This window comes from Thalassophryne amazonica, chromosome 17, assembly GCF_902500255.1.
Source record: "Thalassophryne amazonica chromosome 17, fThaAma1.1, whole genome shotgun sequence".
Taxonomy (NCBI): domain Eukaryota; kingdom Metazoa; phylum Chordata; class Actinopteri; order Batrachoidiformes; family Batrachoididae; genus Thalassophryne; species Thalassophryne amazonica.
Genome location: NC_047119.1, coordinates 12994600 through 13009394, shown reverse-complemented (window position 1 = coordinate 13009394; position 14795 = coordinate 12994600). Strand labels below are relative to the sequence as shown.

Below are 14795 nucleotides of genomic sequence, written 5' to 3'. Positions count from 1 at the left end.
CATATCTCACCCATACTGGCCTCTCTTCATTGGCTTCCTGTTAATTCTAGAATAGAATTTAAAATTCTTCTTCTTACTTATAAGGTTTTGAATAATCAGGTCCCATCTTATCTTAGGGACCTCATAGTACCATATCACCCCAATAGAGCACTTCGCTCTCAGACTGCAGGCTTACTTGTAGTTCCTAGGGTTTGTAAGAGTAGAATGGGAGGCAGAGCCTTCAGGTTTCAGGCTCCTCTCCTGTGGAACCAGCTCCCAATTCAGATCAGGGAGACAGACACTCTCTCTACTTTTAAGATTAGGCTTAAAACTTTCCTTTTTGCTAAAGCTTATAGTTAGGGCTGGATCAGGTGACCCTGAACCATCCCTTAGTTATGCTGCTATAGACTTAGACTGCTGGGGGGTTCCCATGATGCACTGAGTGTTTCTTTCTCTTTTTGCTCTGTATGCACCACTCTGCAATTATTAGTGATTGATCTCTGCTCCCCTCCATAGCATGTCTTTTTCCTGGTTCTCTCCCTCAGCCCCAACCAGTCCCAACACAAGACTGCCCCTCCCTGAGCCTGGTTCTGCTGGAGGTTTCTTCTTGTTAAAAGGGAGTTTTTCCTTCCCACTGTTGCCAAGTGCTTGCTCACATGGGGTCGTTTTGACCGTTGGGGTTTTTCCGTAATTATTGTATTGCCTTGCCTTACAATATAAAGCGCCTTGGGGCAACTGTTTGTTGTGATTTGGCGCTATATAAATAAAATTGATTTCATTTGATTTCCTTTTAATTTACTTAATGTGTATTAATGTATTTATAAATTGTTAGGTTCTTGTTATACACACTTATTATTATTATTATTTTTTTTCTTCTATTTTATCATTTTATTTTTAAATGGACCACAACAGAAATAAGTGTTTTCACTTTTTTGTGTCATTTATGTATTTTCAACGTATTTACAGTTATATTATGTACTTACATTGAAATTAATAAATACAATCACCGATGCTCACATGCACTCAGACCTTTAATATATAGATTATTTACCACCCCCAGCTGGATTGGCGTGTGAGTCCAAAATGTAAATATCAATGTCCATTGTTCAGTGTTGTTAGTTAATACATGTAGCTTTTCTAAAAATATTAATCCTATCAACATTTGGTTCTGGCGCCATTCATCTTTGACCCAAAATACATACCAACTGGCAAATGTCAGCTCTCCACAGTTTATGCATGATCAAAGTTGCATGCACACATGCCCACATGCACAGCTTTTAATTTCACAAACAGAGATGGTGGCGTAAGACATTAAAAACACGACACATTTCACTCATGGTAACAACATAACAGTTTAGTCGGTCTTGGTAATAGCAACATAACAATTTACAAAATTGACTAAACAAATTGAACAACAAAAACACAATGAATCAATAACACTAACAACACTGTTAAACTAACATGAACCACAATAACATTTAAAACCTCAAAACCCAGAACTTCCATAGTGCATTGCAGCACAATACACAAATAATCCTATCAACTTTCTGTTTTCACAGCGTTCGCACAAAATACATTAACATACCAAATGGCACATGTCAGCTCTCCCCAGTTTATGCATGATCAAAGCTGCATGCATGCATGCCCACATGCACAGCTTTTAATTTGACAAACACAGATGGTGGTGTAAGACGTTAAAAACACTACACATTTCACTCATGGTAACAACATGACAGTTTAGTCAGTCTTGGTAATAGCAACATAACACTTAGCTAAATTGACTAAACAAATTGAACAACAAAAACACAATGAATCAATAACACTAACAACACTGTTAAACTAACATGAACCACAATAATAACATTTAAAACCTCACAACCCAGAACTTCCATAGTGCATTGCAGCATAATACACAGAAAATCATATCAACTTTCTGTTTTCACAGCGTTCACACAAAATACATTAACATGCCAAATGGCACATGTCAGCTCTCCCCAGTTTTGCCGTGATCAAAGCCATACACACGCACACACAGAGAGGCCACTTGGCTATTATAATAAAGATAATGATGATAATAATTGCAAGACTGGAAATAATTAAGCATCTTTGCTATGTGATTTTTGCAGGCCGATGTATATGCATACATTTACAGATGATCTTCAGCATTCAGTTAACAAGCCATAAAGTCACTTTAAGTGAGATAACAGAGAGATCATATTTTGTCACAGAGGGCGTCATGCTGCACTGGTAATATTTTTTATCCTCATTTTAAAACTTATGACTCACTTCTAAAGTTTTCTTCCTCTGAATGTGTGAAAATGTTGGGAAAGTGTAAAAATCTGTTTGCAGAATATTTTTGTCAGACAGTTTCGGCAGCAAATATTTACACACACACACACACACACACACACACACACACACACACACACACACACACACACACACACACACACACACACACACACACACACACACACACACACACACAGCTGAGTGACAATTTCAGCACCACGTGCCCCATGTGGGCTGTGTTTGGACATCAGACAGTCTTCAGTGCCTTTTATGGCCATGCAACAGCAGTCTGTGTCATGTAAACTGTTGTCTACACGTCCTTTGGATGCCATCATGCAGGTGTGGACGAGGTAATCTGGATGCATTCTGACAGTGCTGACCACGCCTCTTTCCCTCCTGACTGCATCCGATGATGGTAATATTTGCCATTTTGGCCTGGTTCCTGCACTTTCTTGCTATGGCTTAAATTTTGTCAGTTTAGTGAAATATGGGTGGCACTCTAGCTTTAAAATGACCTTGTTTGTCAGTTTCTTTCATTTCTGTGGTGCAGGTTTGGTTGGCCACAAGGTTAATGCTTTTAATTACAACAAATTATTGTTTAATTGTTATATAAATGTTAGTCACGGCCACTTTTTTCATTCTTATAATTTTAATTATCACTAGATTTTGTGGCCCTGTGCAATGGCAAAGGGACCTTGAATATGGAAATAGTAAGCATGTACATGATGCCATGAGGCTAGTACTGTTATTTCAGCAATTATTACTGGAGTTATCCAGTTTTCGGCACATTCAGTTGCATGTTCAGTTGAATGTTTTTGTATTCCATGTTACCCTTCATGCCTTGAGCGTGAACACCCTCATGTGAACAACAGATTGTTCAATCATTCCTCTTTGCGCGACGTCCTCTAACAAGATACACGAAGCAGATCAGGTTGAAGTGTTAATGTAACAGCAACTGATCCTTGCTGGTGCTATGGGCTGGTTGTGATCACGCTTGAGCCTCATTAAGAGATCAGCGTGGTGTGATATAACGGGGAGCAGGTAAAGAGACAGGACGCTGGTCAAGGCGAGTGGTTTACTGTCTGTGACGGCTGAGCTTAAATAAGAAATGAGCCATATGCTGCAACCTCATTAGCACGCTTTGACCTTGTCGTACTGTCGCAGAGTGTGCCACACAGAGATGAGCAGGTTACTTAGATCATGGAGAGGAGAGGAGAGAGACCAAAAAAAAAAAAAGATTCTGAGACCTAGGCTGCAAAGAAATATCTTTTTATAGTACTTTTTATGATGTATTCCTCTAATTCCAAAGTTATTTGAAAGGTTTTCCTATTGTTTCCACTAAAACGGTATCTCTAAATGATCCTGTAGCTGTCTTAAACAACCGTGACCAACTGTTGCTTTAAGATGTAAAAATTTAATTGACAAAATTTATTCCAATTTATTTATACAGCATCAAATTTTGGCATAAGACATCTCAAAGTGCAGAGCATTTAAACTTTATGCACTAAATGAGCAAGCACATTGGGAATAGTGGCAAGAAAAAAAAATGTAATGTTCTATTTTCAGGGTTACCGAAGTCCAGCATCAGGGGTCTTCAGCTGGTTCAGAACGCTGCCGCAAGACTTCTGACACGTAGCAGAAGGTCTGAACATATCACACCCATTTTGGCATCTTTGCACTGACTCCCTGTCTCTGTGAAAGCAGATTTTAAGGTTTTGTTATTGACTTATAAGGTTGTTCATGGACTGACGCCATTTTATCTGGTGGAACTTTACGTGCCGGCCCAGGCTTTGCGGTCGCAGGATGCGGGACTTCTCTGTGTTCCCAGGGTGAATAAAAAGTCAGCAGGTCAAAGAGCCTTTTCGTATCATGCACCCACCCTGTGAAATAGTCTTCCTGCGACCATGAGGCAGTCGGAGTCCGTGGACATTTTTAAGTCAAGACTGAAAACCTATGTTTATGCTCTTTCTTGTGAATAGTTTTTATTTTTTTATCTGTTTTATTCTTTTACTTCTGTTTTTATTTATATATTTGATTTTTTTATTCATTTTGAATTATTTATTTAAATTTGATGTTGAATTGTTTTACGTAAGGCACCTTGAGATGGCTTTTGCTGTGATTGGGCGCATTATAAGCTAATTAAATTGAAATTGAATTGAAAAAGTACCTCAGGGCATTTTTGACTGTAGGAAGATACTTCAAGCAGATCAGACTCAGTGGGGTGACCATCTGCTCTACCCATACAGTCAAATAAAACAAAAATGCAACACAGATTTGTCAAGACATGCAGTGACAGAAATATGTCAGTTAAACAATCATGATAAAACCATTGTTCACAATGCACGAGATACCACTTGCATTGTGAGTGAGCATCAGCTGTGACATTTTGGCCATGTGTCATCTTTCTCCATGTATAATCCAGCACGTAGGTGCATTAGTGCTGAGGACTCCAATGTGTGGAGAAGGCCAAGAGGACCCCCACACTTCACCTGGCTGTGGACTATGGTGGTTCAGTGGTGTCAAGGATGTGGCAACACATGGCACCAGTGCATGCTCCTAGACTTGACTTTACTTGACTTAATTGTATTGATGTCAGATCAATCATTGGTTCATCACATTGAAATCTAGTCATTACAGTGCACCTTTATTTCAGTGGTATATTAGTTACGCTGCATTCTGGGAATTCAGAACCTCTGACACACGTCAGAACTAAAGATCTAGTAAAGTTATATTAATACTATATTTGTGTCCCCTGTCACTTATTTTTCAAACCAAACAAAAATATTGTTTTATAATAAACAATTATTCTAAATTCTAATATTTTAGAATTTAGAATAAATACTAAATTAGGCGCTAATATTCCCCGGGCGCCTAATGGCGACTTCTGCTCCTACTGGCAATTAGGATGGGTTAAATGCAGTAGACATATTTCATTGTGCAGGGAACATGTTCTTCTGTGCATATGACAATAAAATTCCTTTGAATCCTTGAATCCTTTGAATTTGAAATATGTAATGGTTGAAGTTTTTGACAGTAATAAACAATTCTGAATAAGTATTGTGATGCGCTATAGTCTGTAAATCTGATAACATTAGTTGCAACATTTGTTCCTACCTAATGCTACCTAATACCTAATGCTACTTTTAATGACATGTAATGCTACTTTGAATACCTTTACTAAGAAAGTTCATTTTGAAGTTGAAAAATTGTATCAGCAGAGAAAAAGCAAGCCTTTGTGTCATAATTTGTCAAAACAGGAGTAATGTGCACTTGAACTAATAAGGAAAGATGATGATTTGGTGATCAGGGTGGGGCTGTTGTTGTCTGGGGTAAAGATAAACACACAGAAGAAGCAAACAGAGAATTGAAAGATCCAGAATATCATGACGTTTTGAGGTTTAATCCGACATAAACATTGAAAATGGAATTAAAAATTATTTTGACTGAAGCAAGAGATAATAACTGGATTTCTGATAATGAATTTACATTTCTCTTCAATGAATACCCTAAACTGGCTTATTTTTATCTTCTCCCAAAGATACATAAGAACCTGGGTGTTTGAGGGACATCCCACTGGAGTAGCCCCAACCCAAATCCAATTCCCACGGCTATATTACCCAGGGAAGATTATGACTCCTTTATTGGAATACTGTGCAACAAATTATACTGGATAGCAAACAAAATTCATTGTATGACATAAATCATGAAGAAATTCAGAAGGGTTACAGTTTCAAGGGTGGCAATCATGTAGCTCAAAGGAATCATTCAGGTCCTTTTTTTCGTTGTAACTGTGTCTCTTCATACCACCACAGTTGAGCTGAAAGAAACAAGCTGGACTTGTTTGCAATGTCAATGTCTAGCTTTAAGTCAAGGAAATAACAAAAAACATTGCATGAGCTTTTTTAAGGAAGTGATGATTTGTAGAAACACTATTCCCTATATTTAATTTAGTTTCTACAATTAGTTATGGCCATTGAAGATAAATGGAGTTTGTGTAACAGAAAGCTCTATCTATCTATCTATCTATCTATCTATCTATCTATCTATCTATCTATCTATCTATCTATCTATCTATCTATCTATCTATCTATCTATCTATCTATCTATCTATCTATCTATCTATGGCAATTTGAACATGTAATTTTTAGATGTACACTATTAAAAACAAACATGAAAAACCAATATACACCAACATAATTGTGCTTAAGACTTTTGCGCAGTACTGTTCACTTTTAGGAAAACATGCACATATGCTTTTAGTGCAAATATCCAATCACCTTATCCTCCAGCAGCAGCTTGGAACATAAATGTGTGCTGACATCGTCAGAAGCTGAGTTGTTGGTCGGTCAAAACACCCGAATGGGGAGGAAATGTGATCTAAGTGACTTTGACTGTTCAATGATTGTTGGTGCCACATTGAGTGGTTTGAGTATCTCACAAACTGCTGATTTTGTGGGATTTTCTTCACTAACAACAGTCTAGCATCAACAGAGAACAGAGCGAAAAATATAAACTATCCAGTGAGTGGCAGTTCTTTGGGTGCACATGCCTTGTTTATGAGAGGGATCAGAGGGGAGCAGCCAGACTGGTTCACGTTGACAGGAAGGCCAAAGAAACTCAGATAAGCACGGAGCGCTCACAAGGTGATACCGCCATCATATTTCACTGTGTACAGAACTGCACTCATATTTACCCATTGCCACTGACCTAATGATACTTTACCCCTTCATTAGGTCCGACTTTCCCAAATAGACTGGTTTATTCATGTGTCAGGGTACATTAGATATGATGTAAAGCTCATACAATGTGCAACGAGGAGAGAAGAACAAGTGAAATGTGTGCGCAGAGGTCATCAATAAATGTCTGACCTCATTCAGTTTTCAAAAACTTTATCCTCCGGTTTTGTGACACTGTTTGCATACACACTTTAGAAGATGGTTACAAGATTAGCTATCCTGAGGACCTCGATCCCCTCCCCCACCCCCCCAAAAAAATACAGAATTAATTATGTAATCATTAATTTAAAAATGTGACATTATGTTTTTAGCTTGGAGATCTGATTATATTCCAAACCTGCTAAATCAGATAAACATGGCAATAAATAACTTGTTGGCTGAGACATTGTCCTGTTGCAAGAATATCCCACTTGTCAGTTTCCCCTCACTGATTTATTCACTGATTTATCTGTGCTTTCTCCCAGTGCTTAATTTGTAAAGTGGGAGGTCCCAGAGCGCAGAGGATGGGTGGCTCTGGTGCAGAAAAAAAAGAAGGGCGGGGGGGCTTGCGAACATCGATGTGCACCACACCGAAAATAAACTGGGCATGTATTGTAGGCCTAACACTAGTCACACCAAATCCGGATAGAGTACAAATTCCTCAGTGGTCCCTCGTTCATCGCGGGAGTTACGTTCTCCACGTTCACACTGGGCGCGACGCGAGTGACTGCAGCCACAGGTTGCCATGTAATCCCTATGTAAGGACGCGTTTTGGTGCCAAACTGCGCGACGCGAATGAAGCGACACGAGTGAAGCGACACGAGTGAAGCGACACGAGTGAAGCGATTTTGAGCATTTTGTGCATTTGTGGCGTGATATTGCGTTGCATCACGTCGTGTTGCCCTCCTCCCCAAGTTGAAAAATCTGAACTTTTTCGTTTCGTCGCGCCGCGATGACCAATCAAAGACTGAATATGTAGTGACGTGGAGATGTCTGGAGTTTGACTGAAGATGTGAACATGTCCTGTATCTGGTAGCAGCCTGTGAGCAGGACTTATGTCTCTTTTGTCCTTTATTTCACAATCATGACAGAGTTTTTGGAGCGAGCAGCAGCCCCACAGCAGCGGGAGCGGATTTTCTTTTTTTTTTTTTTTTTACGTGCGCGCGCGAGTGTCCATTGAGATTATTTTACTTATTAACTACACAGATGTATAATAAAGCAAATGGTGACTTGTTTCTAAAGACAATTAGAACAACTGCCTCCATTACTCTTGTTCTGTTAATTGCAGGGAATATTTTTGATCAGAGAAATGTGATATGCTTTTCAACATGGGAAAAGACTGCAAACTAATCAAATATTGCAGCCATACATCTGAAAGGAGTTATTCTTGTCATTTGAAACATTAAATCTGGATTTGTAGTATTGATCTTAAGAAAACCATGAACACTTTTGAAAAACAAGTACAAGGAAGGTGACTTCAGTAAAACTATTTCACTGTCTCAAGATTTTGGCATGAAAATACATGCCCTCTGAGGTAAGAGTACAAAATAAAAATGTCTGTGTAGTATATTATACTCTTCATGCAATGCTAAGCAAAGGTTTGAAAAGCATTTTACGTTCATTCATGTATTATTAATTAAATGGAAATGTGATCTCACACTTAACATATAGATTTATTAATAACAGTGAAACTATATTTAACTTTAAGTAATGGCCACCAAACTACTTGGTTGCTGGCAGCTACCTTGGGGACTGGATGCCAACCTCAGGTCTAAGTTAGAGAATAAAGCTGTTGAGAAAAATGCATTTTAATGCATAATTCATAGCTTCAACAATAATGGTCTTAAAAGTTAAAATAAGATGAGGAAATATTAAAATTGAATACTTACATCTTTCCCTTCTGAAATCTCTGTCCACTATTGTCTCACCAATTGTATAATGTTTATAGCTTCTTTTTTTTTGTAAATTTTGTAACAAGAAGGCAATGCCTTCTTTATTTTCCCAATATCTGTTATAATTCACACAACTGCATCATGAGTGAGCTACTGAAAGAGCTACACTCTATGATGTAAAAAAGCATGTCGGCATGTTTGGCCTCTGCAGTACAAGCTAGTTGTTGAACTGGACTCATGCTACATAAAGATAAAGCCAGAAGAAAAATGCTGAGCTCTTAAATTCATGTGTAATGTCCTAACTTAATTACCTCTGCAGTGACATTGACGTCTCTGAGCCAAGTCGAGTGACATTTGGGAATAGTTTATGAAGTCATGACATCACTGGACAGAGGAGTCTCTCAATGCTAGGATGTTTGAAGGAGGTTGAAAGCCCATGTGTTTGGACTCCTGGTACATTTAGCCTTGATGTATTGTTATGAGACTTGGACACTTGCCAGTGACCTGAGGTGATAACTGGATGTCTTTGAAATGAGGTATCTCCAGAGAATCATGGGTAGCACTGGAATCATTTTGTATCAAAGGGGCATAAAATTATCATATAACCTCCAAACTCCTCATGAATGTTATGTGGTCACCAATGTAAATGTGTGTTTGATTATGGATGTGAATGGTTCAGGACTGCATGTCACTCCATCCATCACGCTACAAATCTACCTCAAGTCTTGGTTGGCAACCAACCAAGCAGATCACCGCACCATTGATGTGCCTCAGCCAGGTGAAACATGGACATCTACTTGGCATTCTCCAGCTGCTGGGGTCCTCAACACTGAGCCATCTACATGGAGGATCATGTCTGTAGAAGTGTGCTAAATGGCCTAAATGTTGTAGGTGAATCCAAGTGAGACTCCTCATCTTAGTATGCCTAAGTGCCCTCGAGAACTAGTACCAAAGAGATACAGTCATTGCCTTAGGTCACTGATTAGTATCCATATTTCACAACCATACAGTAAGATGCGGGGAAAATTAAGTATCCCATTCTGTCCTTGTGCTTTGTCGCAATGTTTACATACATTGTTCAAACTTCTTTTTATTCCCAGAAAAGGCAAATTTTGATCATGTTAGACAAAGCCATCAACATCTGCTTTTCCAGCAAGGAGAAGTAGATGTCATAGTTCCCACTGCTAGATGACAAAATTATAATAATAAAATTAATTTGTGGAATTGTATCCATGTTATTTACACAAATATATAATGGTTGAAGATTTTGACAGTAATAAACAATTCTGAATAACCCCTGCTGAGGTCCTCAGCATTGAGCCACCGACATAGAGCATCGTGTTTCTAAAAGTGTGCTAAATGGCCTAAATGTTGTAGGTGATGTTTCCTCACAATCCAAGTTAGACTCCTCATCTGAGTATACATAAGTGCCCTTGAGACCTAGTACCAAAGAGATCCAGTCATTGCCTTAGATCACTGATTAGTATCCATATTTCACAACCATACAGTAAGAGAGGAAACATAAGGACCCCAAAAACGTATTTGTTCATTCTCCTATAAAGGTGTCAGCATTGCCAGACATCTCTTTCCAGTGACCTCATTATTCAGTAACCTCTTTCCAGGAATTCCTTGATCTCAAAAACCAAGGAACCAGACACACACATACACACACACACATACACACACACACACATATATATATATGTCTTGTTGGGAAAGTGTAGTGACACGGACCCACAACAGGGGGCGCAAATGAACGTCAATAGATGAGCCAAAAGGTAACAATTTAATGTTGTGAATTGTGCACAACGAACATACAGACAATCTCAGAATATCATTACAGTCAATCCACAAAGGTGACGTGTGGGCAGGCTCGAGGATAGAAGACGTCTGTCCTGAGAAGAGCCGGAACCACACGATTTCCGCCAGCCACAGAACCTGGTGAATACTGGAGCCGCCAAGTCCCGAATTCCCAGGTGATCACCATCCCCGACTGTCGGATCTGGTACTGCTGGCGAAGAACAAAGACAGTCAAGTGTGGGTGTGTGTACACCCAGTAACAACAACGGTGGGAATGCCACCTCCACCTCTCACTCAATATGTTGCAGCAATCCCTCAGAGGAAAAAGAGTGCGGTCTTGCACAGCCTCCACAAAAAGGACCGGTACTCCTGCAAACACTCACAATAAACAGATTTACAAAAGGCTGAGGATATTACCTCCAATGAAGTATGATATCTCGGCGATGAGGTGGAGATGACGTCTGGGTTTTATGGAGTGAGATGATGAAGAATGAGTGACAGCTGTCAGGAAGTAATGAGTAACAGCTGTCACTCCCAGCTGAGTCCGTGGCGGCAGCGCCCTCTCGTGCCTGAAGCCCGCACTTCAGGCAGGGCGCCCTCTGCTGGTGGGCCAGCAGTACCTCTTCTGGCGGCCCACACAACAGGACCCCCCCCTCAATGGGCGCCTCCTGGCGCCCGACCAGGTTTGTCGGGGAGTCGGCGGTAGAAGTCGGCCAGGAGGGCCGGATCCAGGATGAAGCTCCTCTTCACCCAGGAGCGTTCTTCGGGTCCATACCCTTCCCAGTCCACCAGATATTGGAACCCCCGGCCCATTCGATGGACGTCCAGGAGCCGGCGCACGGTCCAAGCCGGCTCCCCGTCAATGATCCGGGCAGGAGGCGGCGCCGGACCGGGAGCACAGAGGGGTGAGGTGTGGTGAGGCTTGATCCTGGAAACATGGAAGACCGGGTGGATCCACAGTGAAGCTGGGAGCTGGAGCTTCACTGCGGCAGGGCTGAGGACTTTGAGGATACGAAAGGGGCCGATGAACCTGTCCATCAATTTAGGAGACTGTACTTGCAGGGGGATGTCCTTCGTTAACAACCACACCTCCTGCCCGGGCTGGTATGCAGGGGCCGGGGACCGCCGGCGGTCTGCATGGGTCTTGGCCCTCGTCCGGGCTGTCAACAAGGCAGAACGGGCGGTGCGCCACACCCGACGGCACCTCCGAAGATGGGCCCGGACCGAGGGCACACCGACCTCTCCCTCCACCACGGGAAATAAACGTAGGAATTGAGATCCCGGACTGAGCCCCCAGTCAATGTTGGGTATTTTCTCCTCCAAACATTCTTAAAACCTTTGATAAGACAAACAGAGTCAAGAAACACCAGTGAGACAGAAAGTCAAATTTTACGCGCGGAGTGCGGCCAGGCTGTACACCAAGGCTACACTAAAGTCTGGTCTGCGCTTCGCTCTTTTTATTAGTGAATCCCTCATCACATAAACAAAAACTTGTCCTAAGACGCAAGACAAGTTTCTTCCCGTAACATAAACGCATACGTCAATAAGCGCAGCTGTAAGGACAAACAGTTTCTTTCTTTTACTCTTATCGTCGGAGGTCAGCACATCTCGTTCTTCTGTTGCAGTTATCAGCTGTTGTGCATCTGCCTGGAGTGTCCTGGTCTTCACACTAAGCATCACGTCATAACAGTCAAAACAACCTTCAGTTCTTTTACTCCCAGTTCAGCCTGACCCCAGCATGCTAAAACAAGGTTGAATAACACATACATTCTCGGGGTTAGGTGCAAACAGCACAACACCGTTTTCATAAGAAGATGAAGGTACAAATGTTTAACAGTGATAACATATATATATATATATAAAATCCTTAACACTCCACTCCTCAAGAGCCTCTTTCACCGCAAGGAGTTCTCGATTGCCGACGTCATAGTTCCGTTCAGCCGGGGTCAACCTGCGTGAAAAGTAGGCACACGGGTGAAGAACCTTATTGGTCTCTCCGCTCTGGGACAGCACGGCTCCTATCCCTGAGTCAGAGGCGTCCACTTCAACCACGAATTGGCGGCTAGGGTCGGGCTGCAACAAAACTGGCGCAGTAGAGAACCGTCGTTTCAACTCCTTGAACGCGGCTTTGCACCGATCCGACCAGGTGAAGGGGACTTATGGAGAGGTCAGGGCTGTCAGGGGGCTAACTACCTGACTGTAGCCCTTAATGAACCTCCTATAGAAATTAGCGAAACCGAGGAACTGTTGCAGCTTCCTACGGCTTGTTGGTTGGGGCCAATCTCTCACCGCTGCAACCTTGGCTGGATCAGGGGCGACGGAGTTAGAGGAGATGATAAACCCCAGGAAGGACAAAGAAGTGCGGTGGAACTCGCACTTCTCGCCCTTCACAAACAGTTGGTTCTCTAATAACCGCTGCAGGACCTGACGTACATGCTGGACATGGGTCTCAGGATCCGGAGAAAAGATGAGAATATCGTCCAGATATACGAAGACGAATCGGTGCAGGAAGTCCCGCAAGACGTCGTTAACCAAGGCTTGGAACGTCACGGCGGCGTTGGTGAGGCCGAACGGCATGACCAGGTACTCAAAGTGACCTAACGGGGTGTTAAATGCCGTCTTCCATTCGTCTCCCTTCCGGATCCGAACCAGGTGATATGCATTTCTAAGATCCAGCTTAGTAAAAATTTTGGCTCCATGCAGGGGGGTGAACACGGAATCCAACAATGGCAACGGGTATCGATTGCGAACCGTAATCTCATTCAGCCCCCTGTAATCAATGCATGGACGGAGTCCGCCATCTTTCTTGCCCACAAAAAAGAAACCTGCACCCATCGGGGAGGTGGAGTTCTGGATCAGCCCGGCAGCTAATGAGTCCCGGATGTAAGTCTCCATTGATTCGCGCTCAGGTCGTGAGAGGTTGTACAGCCTGCTGGACGGGAACTCAGCGCCTGGAACCAAATCAATGGCACAATCGTACGGACGGTGCGGGGGAAGGGTGAGTGCCAGATCCTTGCTGAAGACGTCAGCAAGCTCGTGGTACTCAACCGGCACTGCCGTCAAATTGGGAGGGACTTTGACCTCCTCCTTAGCCTGTAAACCGGGAGGAACCGAGGATCCTAAACACACCCGATGGCAGGTTTCGCTCCACTGAACCACCACCCCAGACGGCCAATCAATCCGGGGATTGTGCTTCAACATCCATGGGAAGCCCATAATCACGCGGGAGGTAGAAGGAGTTACAAAAAACTCAATCTCCTCCCGATGGTTTCCAGACACCACCAGAGTTACTGGTTGTGTCTTGTGTGTGATTAAAGGGAGGAGGGTGCCATCTAGTGCCCGAACCTGCAATGGCGAAGGAAGCGCCACCAGAGGGAGCCCTACCTCCCTTGCCCATCTGCTGTCTAGCAGATTCCCTTCTGACCCCGTGTCCACCAGTGCTGGAGCTTGAAGGGTTAAATCCCCGCTCAGGATTGTGACAGGGAGTCGTGTGGCAATCTGTGTGTGTCTTACTTGAATGTTTTGAGCCCCCCCTTAGCCCAGTCTCTAAGGGCGAGTGTTGTCGTTTTGGCCGTTTGGGGCAGTTTTTCTGTATGTGCTCTTTTGAGCTGCAGAGAAAACACTCGCGGATCAGCCTCCTCATTTTGGCCCTGTGCATTTCCCTAACAACATCAGCAGGGGGAGCTGTTGCCCCACAGAGCGCTGCGGCTGTGGAGCGTGGGGAGGGCGGCCCCTTTTCAAACCCGGAAGGGAGAGGGGCGGCACGTATCCGGTCACGTCCTTCGCCTCGCTCCCGACGGCGTTCCTCCAACCGATTGTCTAACCGTATAACGAGATCGATAAGCCCATCTAAATCCCGCGGTTCCTCCTTAGCTACCAGCTGCTCCTTCAGGACTAACGACAGTCCGTTTATGAAGGTGGCGCGGAGCGCAACGTTATTCCAGCCGGACCTCGCAGCCGTGATGCGGAAGTGGACTGCTGTCTCATTGACAGCAGCACAGTTGAAGCGGTCTCTTCTCTGTTAGGGTGATCAAACACTGTTCTGAACTCCCCCACAAACCCAGTGTATGCTGATAACAACCGTGAGTTCTGTTCCCAGAGCGCCGTAGCCCAGGCG

At 42.9% G+C, this 14795-nt stretch overlaps 1 protein-coding gene across 2 annotated transcripts in view; it reads left to right on the top strand.

Moving 5' to 3' along the window:
• Positions 1-14795, top strand: part of fibcd1 (fibrinogen C domain containing 1) — a 367422-nt gene that overhangs the window by 183583 nt on the left and 169044 nt on the right. The gene's annotated exons all lie outside the window — the stretch shown is intronic.